The sequence below is a fragment of the Elephas maximus genome, chromosome 3 (assembly GCF_024166365.1).
Source record: "Elephas maximus indicus isolate mEleMax1 chromosome 3, mEleMax1 primary haplotype, whole genome shotgun sequence".
Classification (NCBI taxonomy): Eukaryota; Metazoa; Chordata; class Mammalia; order Proboscidea; family Elephantidae; genus Elephas; species Elephas maximus.
The window spans coordinates 136770313-136787431 of NC_064821.1; positions in this window are offsets into that span (position 1 = coordinate 136770313).

Consider the following 17119-nt stretch of genomic DNA (forward strand, 5'->3'; position numbering starts at 1 on the left):
TCCTCCAGTCAGAGGCACTCAGGCGAAGAGCCGAGGTGCCCAGGCAGGTGCCCTCAGTAGGAGAACCGCGTGCCTGTTATTTCACTTCAACGCAGCCCTGATGATCTAGTGTCCTTTCTTCCCTGGAATGGGTGAGGTGGGGGCAAGACTTGTCTTTTCCTAGAGGTCAAGGTATATCCCAAACAGTCTAAAAGTCGCTTCATCTCTGACCAGCCTTGTGACCACGAGAGGAGAGGGCAAACACCTCAGACCGTAGCTCAAGTGTGGAAAAAAACATTAATTTCGTTCTAATAAATCAGTGTAATTTCTATTTCAAGTAACTTCTGGGCAGCCTTTTGATCCCTGGGGATTGTGTCTCCACTCTGGGTGGCTTATTGGTGCTGCAGCATGAGGGTGGGTTGTGGAGAGGGGCCCTCTGACCAAGTTCTTCTGTCCACGCCATTCTCCGAGGTTTGTATCATCCTGTCCGATCCTTGGTCATTGACCACACGGGCTTGTAGCTGCACTCTCCCTCACTCCCTTCTGCAAGACCTGACTCTTTCTTAACTACTTTGGCCCTTTTTGAAGGCCTGGAGGAAGTTCTGCTGCCCTCCCACACTGCTCCAAGGTTGTGGAAACTGAGGCCGTCACAAGCCTCTGGATCTGGGCAAACCAGTAACTATTTCTATTCTGCGACTTTTGCCCACGCTGGGGGTCATTTTTGTGCTGTTGTTACCCTTGTGGCAGAGGGAACAAGGGCCCTTGAGTGCCCAAACCCCTTTGGTAGTTCTCTCCTCCCCCTCTGTCCTCCAAGTGCTAGCCCGGTGCAGGGTGGCAAAGGCTTCAGTGATAGGGTTCTTTCTTAGGGTCCTCATTGACCAATCCTCTTGTTTTCCTTATGCTCTACTTGTGTACTTTCCAGTCAGGGGGCTTGATCTCAGCTCAGGGTGTGGAGCAGTGGGAGTCCTCCAAATCTTTTACATCTTTTATGGGCCTTCCGGAGTCCCTAGATAGTGCAAACAGTTAAGCACTCAACTATTAACTGAAAGGTTGGTGGTTTGAACCCACCCAGAGATGCCTCAGAAGAAAGGCCTAGAGATTTGCTTCTGAAAGGTCACAGCCTTGAAAGCCCTATGGAGAACAATTTCACTGTGTAACATGTGGGGTTGCCATGAGTAGGAATTGACTTGATGGCAAAGGGTTTTATTTTTTGGTATGGGCCTTCACTTTTGAATCTCAAAACACACCCATTTGGATCTCAGGCGCTCTAGTTCCACTGGAATAGTGTCCCTTTGAGATAAAAATGCCTCATGGCCCACTGCCACACGTGGGAGAGTCACGATACCACAAAGATACCAGTAACATATCCACATATTGTCTGTACGCCCAACAAATGGCCTCAAGATGCTGCCTTCCACCAGTCATGCAAAGATAGACCCATGTTAGGGAAAAGCAGCAAAGTCTGCTCTGTGAACAGACAGTTATAGCTAATCATCCCACAGGCTTTTAAGCTTAGAACGTACCATTTTGTTGCAAGTTTAAACATGTAGATATGTTTCCTTGGCCTAACTCTAAAGGTAGACATTTTCTCCCTTTTGTGAATGTGGTCATTTGGCAGTTTCAGCTGAAACTGTGGACACTTGTCTGGACAAGAATCTCAGCCCGTTGTGAGGAGTTAAATCTATTCAACGTACAAAACTCTTAAAACCCACGCACTTCAATGTTTGTGGTCATGTGGGATATTATCAGTGTCAGGGATGGGCAAAGTTAGAGGCATTTTGGGTCAGTCTACTTTCTTTATATCTTCTCCAAACATTTTAGGTTTGGCACAACCTGAATTGCATTATGCCAAACCCCTGAGCTTGTAATTTGTAAACCCCTGTGTATTTTCAGGGAAATGTAATCCATATGTTCTTGATTGATTTACACTTAACTCATCTAAACGTTGTTTTGCTAGTGTTATTTGATGTCCAAAGGGCCCCAGAGCCTGTTTACGTCTGTCTAAGCTGTTTCTTCTCCCCTGAGACTCAGGAAGATCTGTTTTGCCAAGAGTAAACTAAGTTGAACACTGCTCTGCACAACCGCCCCCCTCCAAGTTTGGATCAGACTTGGGTTGAATCTGACATAAAGATCTGAGGAAGTTGCATTGGGCTTTGAAGTTGACCACACACTCTATTCCACACTTCACTAAAAGGAATCAGAGCCCAAAACCTCCCCGTTGGAGACTATGACCAAAATACCAGTGCAAAAACCAACCCCCATACCAGGTCAGCTTTCCAGCCCTGCCCTTGCCCTAATGCACTGGCACTGAGGTGCAGTTAGCCATCCACCCTACCTGGACAGTCCCTTCCCTTAGGACTAGTTCCATCCAAGCTTCACCTGGAGGAGTGGAATAATTTTATACAGTGGATGAAAATGTTCAGCCCTCCTGCTAGATTTGTGATAATGATCTTGTAAAGCAAGACTGTGGTTTCAAAACAAAACAAACAAAAGAAATCCTCAGCTAGTGCCCCACATCGCTGAACCTTAATTTTAGATAGTCTGCATTTGCCTTGCAAATGAGTCCAAAAATTACCTAAGCCACAAACATTTAAAGCAATCCTACCCAACGCCCGAAGGAGTAGGCCTGGCAGAACAAATGAGGCTGGCTCCTTCTGCTCAGCAGCAGTGGGTGTGAGTGCTAGGGTGCTACTTTAACTTTGAGGGCACCCCACAATTTTTGAAACATGATAACTAGAAGTGGGGGAAAAACTCATTGCAACTTTATGATTCATCTTTAAGGGAAATGGTGCTTTACTTTGGAGGAAGTGCTTTAATGGCTATTTTGGTCATATTCATGCAAACCATATCTGGAATGCAGATATTTGATACAAAAGTCCGTTGCCGTCGAGTCGATTCTAACTCATAGGGACCCTATAGGACAGAGTAGAACTGCCAAAGCTGTAACTTTAGTAAGCTGAAATGGACTGGTGTTGGCCATTTTGAATCAGACAATCATATGGTCTACTATGCTGCGAATGAAAAATTGAAGAGGAGTGGCATCACATTCATCATCAAAAAGAACATTTCAAGATCTATCCTGAAGCACAACACCATCAGTTATAGGATAATATCCATGCTTGTACAAGGAAGATCAGTTAATATAACTATTATTCAAATTTACACACCAATCACTAATGCCAAAGATGAAGACACTGAAAACTTCTACCAACTTCCGCAGTCTGAAATTGATATATTGATAATTACTGGTGACTGGAATGTGAAATTTGGAAACAAAGAAGGATTGGTAGTTGGAAAATAATGGCCTTGGTGATAGAAACCATGTTGGAGATCACATGATAGAATTTTGCAAGACCAATGACTTCTTCGTTGCAAATACCTTTTTTCAACAACATAAACAGTGACTATAAATATGGTCCTCACCAGATGGAATACACAGGAGTCAAATCAGCTATATCTGTGGAAAAGGACAATAGAAAAGCTCAATATCATTAGTCAAAAAAAGGCCAGGGGCTGACTGCAGAACAGAACATCAATTGCTCACATGCAAGTTCAAGTCAAAGCTGAAGAAAACTAAAACAAGTTCACAAGAACAAAAGCAAGAACTTGAAGTGCATCCCACATGAATTAGAGGCTATCTCAAGAATAGATTTGACACCTTGAACACTAATGACACTTTCCACAGTTGTGGAAAGACATCATATGTGAAGAAAGCAAAAGGTCATTAAAAAGAGAAGAAAGAAAGAAAAAACTGAAATGGATGTCAGAAGAGACTCTGAAACTTGCTTTTGAATATAGAGTAGCTAAAGCAAATGGAAGAAACGATGCAGTAATAGAGCTGAACAGAAGATTTCAAAGGGAGGCTTGAGAAGACAAAGTAAAGTATTATAATGACATGTGCAAGACCTGGAGTTAGAAAACAAAAAGGGAAGAACACACTCAATGTTTCTAAAGCTGAAAAAACTGAAGAAAAAATTCAAGTCTCCAGTTGCAATATTGAAGGATTCTATGGGCAAAATGTTCAACAATGCAAGAAGCATCAAAAGAAGATGGAAGGAATACACAGAGTCAAAGTAACAAAAAGAATTGGTCGATGTTCAACCATTTCCGGAGGTAGCATATGATCAAGAACCAACGGTATTGAAGGAAGAAGTCTAAGCTGCACTGAAAGCATTGGTGAAAAACAAAACTCCAGGAATTGACAGAATACCAAATGAGATGTTTCAACAAACAGATGCAGCGCTGGAAGTGCTCATTCATCTGTGCCTAGAAATTTGGAAGACAGCTACCTTCTGGCCAACTGACTAGAAAAATTCATATTTGTGCCCATTCCAAAGAAAGGTGATCCAATAGAAAGTGGAAATTATCAAGCAATATCATTAATATCACGCACAAGTAAAATTATGCTGAAGATAATTCAAAATTGGTTGTAGCAGTACGTGGGCAAGGAACTGCCAGAAATACAAGTAGGATTCAGTAGAGAATGTGGAACGAAGGATATCATTGCTGATGTCAGATGGATCTTGATTGAAAGCAGAGAACACCAAAAAGATATTTACCTGTGTGACTGTATAAATCATAACAAATTACAAATAATATTTTGAAGAATGGGAATTCCAGGACACTTAATTGTGCTCATGTGGAACCATTACATAGACCAAGGGGCAGCTGTTCAAACAGAACAAGGGGATACTGCATCATTTAAAATCAGGAAAGGTGTGTGTCGGGGTTGTATTCTTTCACCATACTTATTCAATCTATATGCTGAGCAAATAATCCAAGAAGCTGGACTATATGAAGGAGAATATGGCATCAGGATTGGAGGAAGGCTCATTAACAACTTTTGATATGCAGATGACACAACTTTGCTTGCTGAAAGTGAAGAGGACTTGAAGCACTTACTGATGAAGATCAAAGGCCACAGGCTTCAGTATGGATTATACCTCAACATAAAACAAAAATCCTCACAACTGGACCAATAAGCAGCATCAGATAAACAGAAAAATTGAAGTGTCAAGGGTTTCATTTCACATGGATTCACAATCAACACCCATGGAAGCAGCAGTCAGGAAATCAAATGACAGATTGCATTGGGCAAATCTGCTGCAAAAGACCTCTTTAAAGTGTTAAAAAGCAAAGATGTCACCTTGAGAACTAAGGTGCGTGTGACCCAAGTCATGGTATTTTCAGTCGCCTCATAGGCATGCAAAAGCTGGACAATGAATAAGGAAGACCGAAAGAGAATTGATGCCTTTGAATTATGGTGTTGGCAAAGAATATTTAATATACCATGTACTGGCAGAACAACGAATAAATCTGTCTTGGAAGAAGTATAGCCAGAGTGTTCCTTAGAAGTGAGGATGCTGAGACTTCATCTCACATACTTTGGACATGTTACCAGGAGGGAGAAGGACATCATGCTTGGTAAAGTAGAGGGTCAGTGAAAAAGAGGAAGACCCTCAAGGAGATGGATTGACACAGTGACAACAACAAACATAGCAAAGATTGTGAGGATAGCACAGGACCGGATAGTGTTTCGTTCTGGTGTACACAGGGTCACTATGAGTTGGAATTCACTTGACTACACATAACAACCACAATCTTTAGGGAAGCCAATTGTTACATCTCTCTCCCATGGAGTAGCTGGTGGGTTCCATCTACTGACCTCTCAGTTAGCAGCTGAGGTTTAACCACTGTGCCACCAGGGCTCCTTTACTTGAGACAAAGAGAAGTTACATGACTGTATAATAATGTAATGGGTTGTCTTTATGTGCAGGGTTGTGTTTCTGGAATTTTTCTTGTGTTTATTTGGAGGTTAGTCTGAGATGTTTCTGTCTCGTGCTAGGCTGTGAAAGGTATTGAGAAATCTGGTTTCTGCATAGAAGGGGCATGGTCAAAACATTTCACTGGGCGACGGTAGGCTGGCCTCTGAAATGTGGGGCAAGATAGGAGTTAAGGACATAGACAGGGTTTCCTATCTCCAGGGTTTAAGTTTTTCTTTTTTGTACTGTAATTCCCTTCTGCTATCTTTAAGTATTCAGAAAATCTTATTTAATATTATAAGTTCATCTTGATTATGTTCTGGGGCATTAAGGAAAGGACCTGTATCTATCTTAGGGAAAACTGCTATGGGGGAACCAGCAACCTGGAGAAGTAGTCAGAGGAGACCTAGGGGGACGGGAGCACTGGTCCAAAGCAACAGGACAAGTGACAAATGGGCTCAGTCTCTGGAATGCAGAAGCATTCTGCAGGAATTCTCAGGAATACCTGGGATCAAAGAAGGCAATAGTCTTCTGGAATGAGAGCCAACTAGCTAACCCATTGCCATCAATTTGATTCCAACTCATAGCGACCCTATAGGACAGAGTAGAACTGCCCCATAGGATTCCCAAGGCTGTAATCTTTATGGAAATAGACCGCTGCATCTTTCTCCCATGAAGTGGCTGGTGGGTTGAAAGTGCCGGACTTTTGGTTAGCAGCTGAGCATTTAACCACTGCACCACCAGGGCTCCTGGGATGGGAGCCAAGTCTACTGGTATTTGGGTGTTAAGGGAAGAGTTGAGGCTCGAAGCCTGGAGAACTTGGGGACAGCAGCCTCACACGAGCGTTTACTCTGGTAGGTTGTCAAGTGGATATTTTCAAGTCTCACTTTTAAAATGGGCACCAATGGTACTGTCAGAAGATCCACCCATGCTGGCACTAGTGTGAGGGACAGGCAGGTTGCAGTTTCCACAGCCACATGAGCAGATGGCTGTTTCTCCAGCCTCCGTGAACATCCAGTATGGTTACCTGGACTGCACCGTCTTGCCCTTGCCCTTACTTTGCATTTGCTGAACTGCATTTTAGTGTCTGTCATCAGCCTATACTGAGGCCTGAGAAATGCCCCTGGAAGCATCACCGTTACATCTACTGTTAGCATGTCGCTGAGTACGTTCTTTGCAATCTCACACAGCCTTCTTTTGGAGGAGCTCTAAGAAGAAATTTCTTCCTGTCCAGCTATTCCTGAGGGCCTGGTTTTTATCTTATGGTAACGGAATTCTCTCATGGATCAGATGTCCCTCTCTATTTTTTTGCCATGGCAGCTAGAAATTGAAGCCAGACTTATGTCTGATTCAAAATAAGGGTATGGGTCTATGTGGTAGGAGTTGTGTTTGTTTTTGTAGCCTCATTCTTTATTCCATTTTCTCTTAGAAACCACCCTACTCCTGTGACCTCATGTTAACTGATAACATTGGCAAAGACCCTATTTCCAAACAGGGTCACAGGTACCCAGGGTTAGGACTTCAACATATCTTTTGGGGGGACATAATTCAATCCATAACATGGAGGAATCTGTGTTTTCAAGTAGATTTCCTTGTGTCTTGGCTTTGTCCACAGATGGGTGTTTGAGTTATCGCTTGCCTAGACCATCTCTCTCCCACTAGGCAAAAATTCCTTTCTGCAATTCCAGGCAGGTGAAAGCCTGTCTTGAGTTTAAAGATTTTAATAAGCAGGACTCCACAATCGCCCTGGGGAGCCCTTCTGGTGTCTGATATTCTTTTGCCTGATCACTTCTCCGTTTTTTCCCTTCGCCTTCTCTGCTTATTTCTCCAAAGATCTTGAATGGCTTGTGATTACCATCCAACCAATTTCTTTGTCTCCCCAGCTGTGACTTGTCCCTGCCCTCCTTTGGGAGGTGTGCTCACTCATTTGTCTTTCTCTGTTAGTCTCTGAGGCTGGATTTTTACTAGACTCTAACTCCAATTCTTCATTCCTTCCTCACACTTTCTCCCGTCTGGAGTTTGGGTTTATTTTTCTTCCTGCCTAACTACTTCTAATATACTAAGTCAATAAACAGATTCTCTGTGGTTACATATGGCAAACAGCTGAAATTTACAGCTGAGAGTAAAATTTCCTCATTTGGGGAAAAAATAATCATTTCACAGATTTAGAAAGTGGTCATTCTGATCTCCAGGGCAAATAAAAATGTTTTATAACCTTCCACAAAAGCTTATGCCTTGATTAAATTTTTATTATGAATTATTAATTAAACCAAGGAAATGCAGAGGCCTAAACCCTTGCTTAAATTTGCTCCAGATTGAGACACAAAGCAAAGGCGGCAAGAAACCCTGAAGGGGAGGTTTAATGATGAGCAACACATATAAAACTATCCGAGCACTTTCATCTGCCAAAGACTCCAAACCAGCCATGTAAATGAGGCCACGTGCCCACGCCTGAATCGAGATTGGCAGTGGGCCTGGAAGAAATAGGACCTCCTCGGCCTTTCTCTCCTGAGTTTTGTGTTTGGGTTTCAAGAGGTATTGTGCCTTTGGAGACACACAGGCTGTTCACTTCATAAGTGGCTGTGGTTAGGTGGGGAATGGTAGGAGGCATGTAGAAAAACAGCCTGGTGTCTTGGAAGCTAAGCCAGAGGTCAGGAGAAGTGGGTCACTGCTCTAATGATTGAGTGATTGAATCAACCAGGGTCAACAAAGGCAGTTGTGCAGATTGCCTTGAAGAAGGGGCAAGTGAGTAGGGAAACCCAGCTCACGTTCTACTTGCCAAGCCTTACTCCCCACTGCAGGTCTGCATCCACTAGGAAGGAGGGGTGCCTTTTCCTGATTTGAATCAGTTACCAGTTGTCAAATCAACTATGACTCATAACAACCCTATGGATGTTAGAATAGAACTGTGCTCCATAGGGTTTTCAGCGGCTGCAGATTGCCAGGCTCCCTTCTCAGGCACCTCCGGATAGATTCAAACTTCCAGCATTTCAGTCAGCATCTGAGCGAGTTAGCTGTTTCTACCACCCAGGGGCCTGATTTGAACAGGGAGGGTCATATATGCTCTTCAAGCTTTGCTTGGAGCCAATAGTATGTATGTGGGGGAGGAGGTATGGGCCTGCATTCTTCCAGGAACAGAGTCTTTTTCCGAGAACATAGAGGATTTGTTTGGGAACATGGTGACCTACAATTCAACAAGTAGATGCTGCAGATGCAAATATGAATAAGACTCTGTCTTCAAAGAATCACAGTAACTTGGGAAGTCAGACAAATAAAGCAGAGTATTACAACCTAGTGGTGCCAAGTGCTGTACAAGACATCTAGATGGGTGCCCACCCAAATGGAACTGGGCAGGGGGATATCAGCGTAGTCTCCTTGGGGATGATGCTGAAACATGTCTTGGAAAAGGGAAAGGGTTTGGAAATGGGAGAGTGGAGAGGCTTTGAAAACAAAGAGAACAAACAGTATGATCAAAGTAATGCAGAATGAAGAAGAATGGTCTATCTGATTAGAAGGGAGAGAAACGTCCAGAAGAGACAAAAGATCCTGTGGGGGCTCCTCACAATCTGTGGTTGGGGTTCAAGCCATTTTCAAATATGCACATCATCTATTCACATGCCCACCCTACTTCCCCACTGGCCAAGATTGGGGGGCTTGGGAAGAGTGTCAACTTCCCAGCCCAGTGCTTGGCATGTGACACGTTTCAATGCTGGTTTCCTCCACTTCTTCTTCCAGCCCAGACATTTCTGATATGAAAACAGGGGTAAAAGACATATATGTGTGTATCTTTTAAAACATTCAAAAAAGAACAAGAACAACAACAAAATGTAAAGGTAATGACTTGACCCTTTGCAAAGGAGTATCTAAGGTATGGCAGGCCAGGTGCATGCCCTTGGTGCCACTTGTCGGGGGGTACTAATGAGCAGTTTCTATTGGCCATCACAGTTTCCATCGCCAGCTGTGAGAGATCACTCAGCAATTAAACACTAATAGCCATTCAGTGCTATTTTCTGTAAATACTCCACCGAACCGGGCAATCCCCTATGATTCTGGGTCCTCACTTCTGAGCTGGCTTCTTAGAGCGAATCGAGGTTGTACCACAGCAAGGAGCTGGCCTCTGAATCAGTCACTCCAGAAAAGGAGAGGAAAAGAGCTCTTCAAAGGCTCCAGGAAGCAAAGTTGCCATTGTTCTGACGATCTATTATTCTGATTATCTTAACTCTACCTCTTTTTGTGGATATTCAGGCTCCCAGTTACGCCTAAAGAAGATTGTGCATGGAGACAATGTGGCGTTTATTTGGCTCTTATTTATATGGAATTCACTGCTCATGGAAAGTGGCACGTTGACAACACTGTTTCCTAGCATGACATTACATAAATAAGTCTGAAGATACTGCTTAATAAGAAGCCTGTAAAGATAAGAGAAATAGTGGTAAGAATTAAATGATGTTGTTTCTTCCCTAGTATCTGCCATGAATCATTGCTCAGGGGGAAGGCAGAGAACCAAGTTCTCCCTCAGGTTCTTAGGGAGAGAGCACACTGGTCCAGGGTTCGGGAGAGGGGCTTCCTTAGAGGGGGTATCTTACATTCCTCCCATCGCTTTGGTCTGAGGCTGAGCAGAGAAGGAAGGAGAAGGCTGTGGGGTTGATACGAAGGGTAGGGTAGTGTCATGGATTGAATTGTTCCCCCCCTCAAAAAAATCTGAAAACTTGATATCCATGATTCCCAGTGTTGTGTGATTGTCTACCATTTTGCCACCTGAAGTGATTTTCCTGTGTGTTGTAAATCCTATCTCTATGACGTTGATGAGGTGGGATTAGTGGCAGTTATGTTAATGAGGCAGAACACAATCTATAAGATTAGGTTTTGTTTTAAGCCAATCTCTTTTGATATATAAAAGAGATAAGCAAACAGAGAGACGTGGGGACTTCATACCACCAAGAAACAAAAGCCGGGAGAATAGCGTGTCCTTTGGACCTGAGGTCCCTACACTGAGAAGCTCTTCAACCAGGGAAGATTGAAGGACCTTCCCCTAGAGCTGACAGAGACAAAAAGCCTTCCCCTGGAGCTGACACCCTGAGTTCAGTCTTCTAGCCTACTAGACTATGAGAGAACAAACTTTTGTCTGTTAAAGCCATTCACTTGTGGTATTTCTGTTATAGCAGCACCAGATGACTAACACAAGTAGAGAGGTTAGCCTTTACTAGTAGTTTTGTTATCTGTTGTTGGTGTTGGGTGCTGTCAAGTCAATTTCAACTCCGTTATCCCATGCAACAGAACAGAACTGCCCCAAAGGGTTGTCTAGGTTGCCATCTTTACGGAAGCAGATGGCCAGGTTCTTCTCTCGTGGAACTGCTGGGTGTGTTTAAACCACCAACCTTTCAGTTAGCAGCTGAGCACTCAACTGCCATGCCATCAAGGCTCCTTTCTTTATCTACTAAGATAAATAAATCCATCAAAACATTGCATGCACTTCCTCAGTTAGCCAGTTCAGATTAAACGCCTATTGTGAGGCCAGCTTGGCATAGTGGTTAAGTTCTACAGCTGCTAACCAAGAGGTCGGCAGTTCAAATCCACCAGGCGCTCCTTGGAAACTCTATGGGGCAGTTCTACTCTGTCCTATAGGGTCACTACGAGTCGGAATCGACTCGTAGGCACTGAGTTGTTTTTTTTTTTTTTAGTGAGGCCAGTGCAACGGGCACTCAGAGATGATTCTGCCAGCACAAAACAATGATCTCAGCTCTCCAGGACTTCTGTTCCCAGAAAAAGGCAATACTCTCCCCTTGCCCTCACCTACTCCAAGGGAGAATAAGATGCAGCAGGGGTGGATAATCCAATAAGCAAGATAAGCACATCTTTGATATGGTGAAACCCATGTGAAATTCTTCACTGAAAAACAAAAAAAAAACCTTCTACAGATTAGTAAGTAAGCACAAGTAAGCCTGTGCTTACCTTACTTACTGAGCCATCTGTCCCTGTCAGGGATTGTAAATTTGAAAAGAGGCTTTGATTCTGTAGGAAGGTGCCCTGAGGCTGGGAGAGAGACAGATGCCAGCCACACCCAGAAGCAGAATCTTTGATGTGGTGAGAAAAGCGTGAATTTCTTCACTACAGATGATCTGGTAAGCACTGTGCTTACCTTTCCTATTGGATAATCTGCCCCTGGGGAGATAAAGTTCTTGGAAAAAATATTTATTCCTTTTCTGTGAAAGTTTTTTTTTTTTTCCCCAGTGGAATACAGTTCAATTATGGGTCTCTGAAAGGCTGCTGAGAGGTGGAATAAAAGACTTGGTGTCTGGCCAGGCCTTCATGGTGGTGAAGACTTTTGGTTGCTGCCCTGCTGAGATGATTGCTTTCTAAGTGGAGCAATTGGTCCAAGGCTGGAGGGTGAGGAGGGAGGCGGGGGTCGCTCAGTAGATAAACCCAAGTGATCTTGTTTAAGGAGGGCTCATTCAGAAAGCGGAAGAGTCAGCTGGAGGGAAAGAAGAGTGGGAGGAGGGAATGAGAAACAGGTGGTGTCACTTTTGATGACAGAGGGAAAATTCAGGGAGTGCCCATCAACCCAGGGAAAGCATACTTCTGGTCCTCTCCGCAGCGACAGCTTGATGAAGGGATGGGCTCCTCAGTGTGCTCCTTCCTGCTTTGCAGAGTCAGCTGCGAACAGCTGGGAAGAAGTTTGAGAACTGAAGGATGTGGCCAGGGAATGAGGGACATATGTGAGGGGAAAAAGAGGAGTTAGGTAGGGTACAGAGGAAGAGTGTAAGTAAGGGAGATGGTACTTCAGTGAAACCAGCGGCCTCTTTTAAACCGTAAAGAGTACCTGCTGGTTTGCTTCAGGTTCATAAAATGGCTCAGTAGGGTCTTAGAGATTATTTAGTTAAAACAAAACAAAACTAAAACAGTTACCATCAAGTCAACTCTGACTCGTGGCAACCCCATGTGGGTCACCGTGGAACTCTACTCCATAGGGTTTTCAATGGCTGATTTTTTTCAGAAATATATTGCCAGATTTTTCTTCCAAGGTGCCTCTGGGTGGGCTCCTTTAGCTTAGCAACCAAGTGCATTAACCTCCCCCCTAAAAAAAAAAAAAAAAAAACAAAAAACCCAGGGACTGTTCGAAGTCCTGATTTTAGAGTTGAGGAAACTGAGGTCCAGAGAAGTTTTAATTTGCCTTTGGTCATATGGTGTCTTTGTGGCCCTATGGAGACCAAGATCTCCTGAGCTGTGGCTCAGGGTCTTACCTTTGCTAGGGGAGGTTTGAAGTTCCTTTAGCTTGTCCCTCTGAGTTACAGGAAAACCCCATGAGGAAAACATTGACCTTAGAGTTAGATGACCTCGGCTTTGGGGTCTAGTTACTCAGTTCCCCCACTTAGAAGGTCTGCCAATATCTTTCCCCAAGTTTTCTAGGCCAGAGCCGAGTGCCCCTCTCCCCCCTCTGCTCTCAAGCAGATGACCTGTGGGGTTGGAAGGGAGAGAGGGTTCAAGGTAAGCAAGGCCAGTTCTGGGCCTCCTGATGTGTTCTCCCCCTTCCTCCTTTCGGAGGTGGCAGTTACTGGGCAACATGACCCATGAGAAGGAGATAAACTGCCTTAGATAGTAGGTTTTATCGTTGAGGTTATTGCAAATGTGCCTGACTCCTTAATCTAGTTCTGTCCGGATCTAAACTGGTAGCCAGATAAACTGTTGGCTGCCTGATTTCATGTATTTATCAAGTCTAAACAATTATCAGAAGGCAATTATCCCCTGGGAGGCCAGTGGCTCCCAGAGATAAGCAATGCCCTGCAGAAGCCACAGAACCCCTAAACTGTCAGCCCATTCCCCGTGCAGGCTTCCTCCTCTTTTCCCACCATCCTAAATTTTACTGGAGGTGCGCAGTTCCAGCACGTTCGTTTTGGTGTTCTTTTGCCCACAGCCAAAAGTAAAATCCAATGACAGGTGGATAAATCCTTTTTAAAAGCCCTTTCATTATCACCGTGAAATTTGTGAGCACTAAAACTGGGTTTTAGGGGACTACTGAAACCTTGGAGTCATGGTTTGCTATAACTGGAAAGGACCAAGTGACCACTTAGTATTGCCCCCTTCATATTGATAAGGAAGCCAAAGCACAGAGAAATTAAATGTCTTGTGAAAGGAACAGGGTCTTTAGAGTTGAACAGATGCAGATTTGAAGCCTGGCTTTGCCAGGGGCGGGCTGCCTGACCTTGGGTAATCTCCCAGAGCCCTTATTTTCTCAGCAATTTTTTATCATGTGGAGATAATAATCTGCACCCAGGGATGGATTACCCGGTAAGCAAGTGCTTAAGGCATCAACAAAACAGGGGTACAAGTTGTCCAAAGCAAAGACCCATAGATGGCAAGCAGACAGGACATAAGGAAAAGCGAGCACTGCAGTGGAAGGGAGCCGGCAGAGCACTAAATGAAACTGATACCAGCTCCACTGTTGAGGATGTGCCTGCTGGAAATAAAGTTCACCTGGGGTTAAGAGCGCGCCCATGTGCAAGGTTCTGTAAACTATGAGGCCCTACCACTTCGATACCTTCATTGACATCTGTCTCCTGCAGTCCCCTCCCATGTAATTGAAACTCCTTATTTCAGTTGGTGTCTTGGGAGTATACTATTTCTTTCTAAGAAACAAAAGGCGGGGTGGATCGGTGAGTCTAACTCTTGCTACATTCCCTCAATATGCAGATGGATCCAGCATGAGTGGTTACTGGGCAAGGATGGATTATATTAACAGATAACAGGTCTTTGGTCCATTTCGAGAGAATCGTCTTGGACATCCGTCCACGTCTGCTGATCCAGCAACTCCAGCCACAAGGGCCAGTAATGTGCTTTGCCGTTATACAAATGCAAGGGTATGTTCTTTTGCATGTTCTGGTAAGCAACCAATGGGAACTCCAGTCTCAGATGACACACAAAACGAGGGAACTTGAATAAGTTGACTATTGCAATGAATTCAATCAAGTTACTTTTTAACTATACAGCATTTACACACACAGTTACGTACAAAGTTTGGTATACAATATTTATAACTTTAAAATATATTTGGGATACATGTGGACACAATCTAGTATACATTTAATATACTAACGGGTAATAATTTAATATAATACTAACACAGCAAACATCAAAAAAATACTGGAAATATTAATATTTATCTAACACGAAAAGTTTTAATTTCCCATTGTAATGCATAAGTAAGCAGAGGAGGGGGCACCACAGATTGTCAGTGTTTAGGGCCCTCAGATGACTTAATCCCGCTCTGTCCAGACCTCCCGGTAGTGACATGAGAGGTAAAAGGTGTTTGACCAAGGCCACACAGACAACTGAGGCAGAGCCAGTGTCAAAGCCCCAGTAACCTGGCTCCCAAATCAGTATTCTTTCCATTACACTGTAGAATCTTCTCTGGAGGTCTTCAGTTTACCATTAAATAAAAAGTAAATATTCTTCTCTGTCTCACCCAAAGGCTGAAAGCACTCTAGTTCAGTGTTTCTCAGATGCGGCACCTCCAGATGGTCTGAGGCTCAGTTCTGCTCGGGGACTCATGTTTATATGATGACAGCATCTACATTTTTTCTGGATGAATTAATAATCGACTTGCCATTGTATTTCGGAAAAACCAGACATCACCTCATGGATGTCTCATTGAAAAGGACCGTCATTTATTCCATTCATTTTGGAAAATTTTCTATTTAATTTGGGTGGCAGCAGGAACAGGGGTCTGGGGACTCACTGACCCACAGCCCGGAGGTTCCAGGGCTGAGTGGCCATCCCAAGGTCGGGGGCGGGAGTCGCAGGCCTCAGGACAGTTCCCGCCCTCCGCTCTTGCAGCCCTCGCCAGGGCGTTGTTTGCACTTCGGACACTAGGTGGCGCCACAGGAACATCCTCGCGACCGAGCCGCGGTCGAAGCCGAGGAGGACTCGCCGGGGCGCCGTGATTCTCCGGCTTTTCTACGCAGGGTCAGGGCTCCCGCTGGCCGCCTCTCGCCACTCTGATCTCCCGTCAAAAGCAGGGCTCCTCTCTGGGGGAAGGCCTGGTGTTTTCCTGCACGGCGATTGGGATCGTGTCCATTTGGTGTTAGGGGTCTCAAATTCAGCCTTTTAAATACTAAAATGCTAAGCTTTTTTGCTCCTCCTCAGTCGTTGCCCCCGGCGTCTCCGCCCCGCATGTTATTAAAGATTCATTTGCCTTCAGGGGCATTATTACAAGGGCTTTGGGTGCTGAATGTACCTTCCGACTTCTAAAAGACAGCAGACATGATACAAATTATGCTTTTGTAATAGGCGCCTCAGAGTTGGCCTTAAGAGGTTGCCGTGGGGACTGTGGAGCGGTGTCTGGCGAAAGCGTCACGATGCTGTTCAGCCAGGTGCGTCCTTGACGCGGCCTCTCCTCCGCCTGCCGCCCTGAGCGCCCCCTGGAGGCGGCCGGGTGCTCCGGCCCCAGAGAGCGGCCGGGCTGTCGGGGTCGCCTTTAATGAACCGCTCAAGTCCCTTCCGCTCCCCTGAACCCTGCAGTGATTCCCCATTGCTTCTCCAATCTCAATAAAGTCTTTCCACTTCAAAGCCAATTGCCGGTCCTCTCACCTCATTGTCTGCATTGCTATTTACACCTGGGCCCATTTCCTGCTTCATTCAGACAAACAGCTTCTTGGTCCTACTCAGTTCTCTGTACCCTGCTCCCCCTTAAAATGCAGAGCTCCTTTCTCAAAGGGCTCCTTCCAGGTCCTGACCCTGTAGGCGCTGGGTTAGGCCCGATCCACGGTCACTCCCCATACAAAGGCTTCTTAAAACTTACCGATTCTGGAAAATCAGAAATTCATTCGGCAAAGTTGGGTGTCTGAAACTTCAGGCAACTTTTTCTGTTTACCAGGGTCGTTAGATCTGAAAGTGATTTGAGGACACCTACACTTTCTTTTTCTTCCTGCCAAATTGCCTTTCCACTAGTACAATGTCTGTGCCCAGGGCTTGATGTAAGTTGTTACGATGAGGAGTGGAGACCTGGGAAGTTGATGGAAATTTCAACAACCCTAGCCTTAGCTCTGAGGCCAAAGAGAAAGCAGACAAAGCATGAAGAGTTGGCCAAAGGAAAATAGGCACGGAGGACCAGGAAGGGTTACAAGAACCAGAGGCTCCATATTGCCCGTCTGGTGGGTGCTGAATCTTGCCCCTGCCATTTGTGAGCTCTGGGAATGTGGGAAAGTTAAGTTCTTGAGCCTGTTCCTTCTGTGGAATGGGAATACTACTACCTCACAGTGTTGTGGTGAGGATTATTAACCATTATGTATATAAAATGTTTTCCTGGCAAATGGCAAGAGCTCAATAAATGGGAACTGTTGTGATGCAAACAGATAATGCGTTTGGCTGCTTACCAAAAGGTT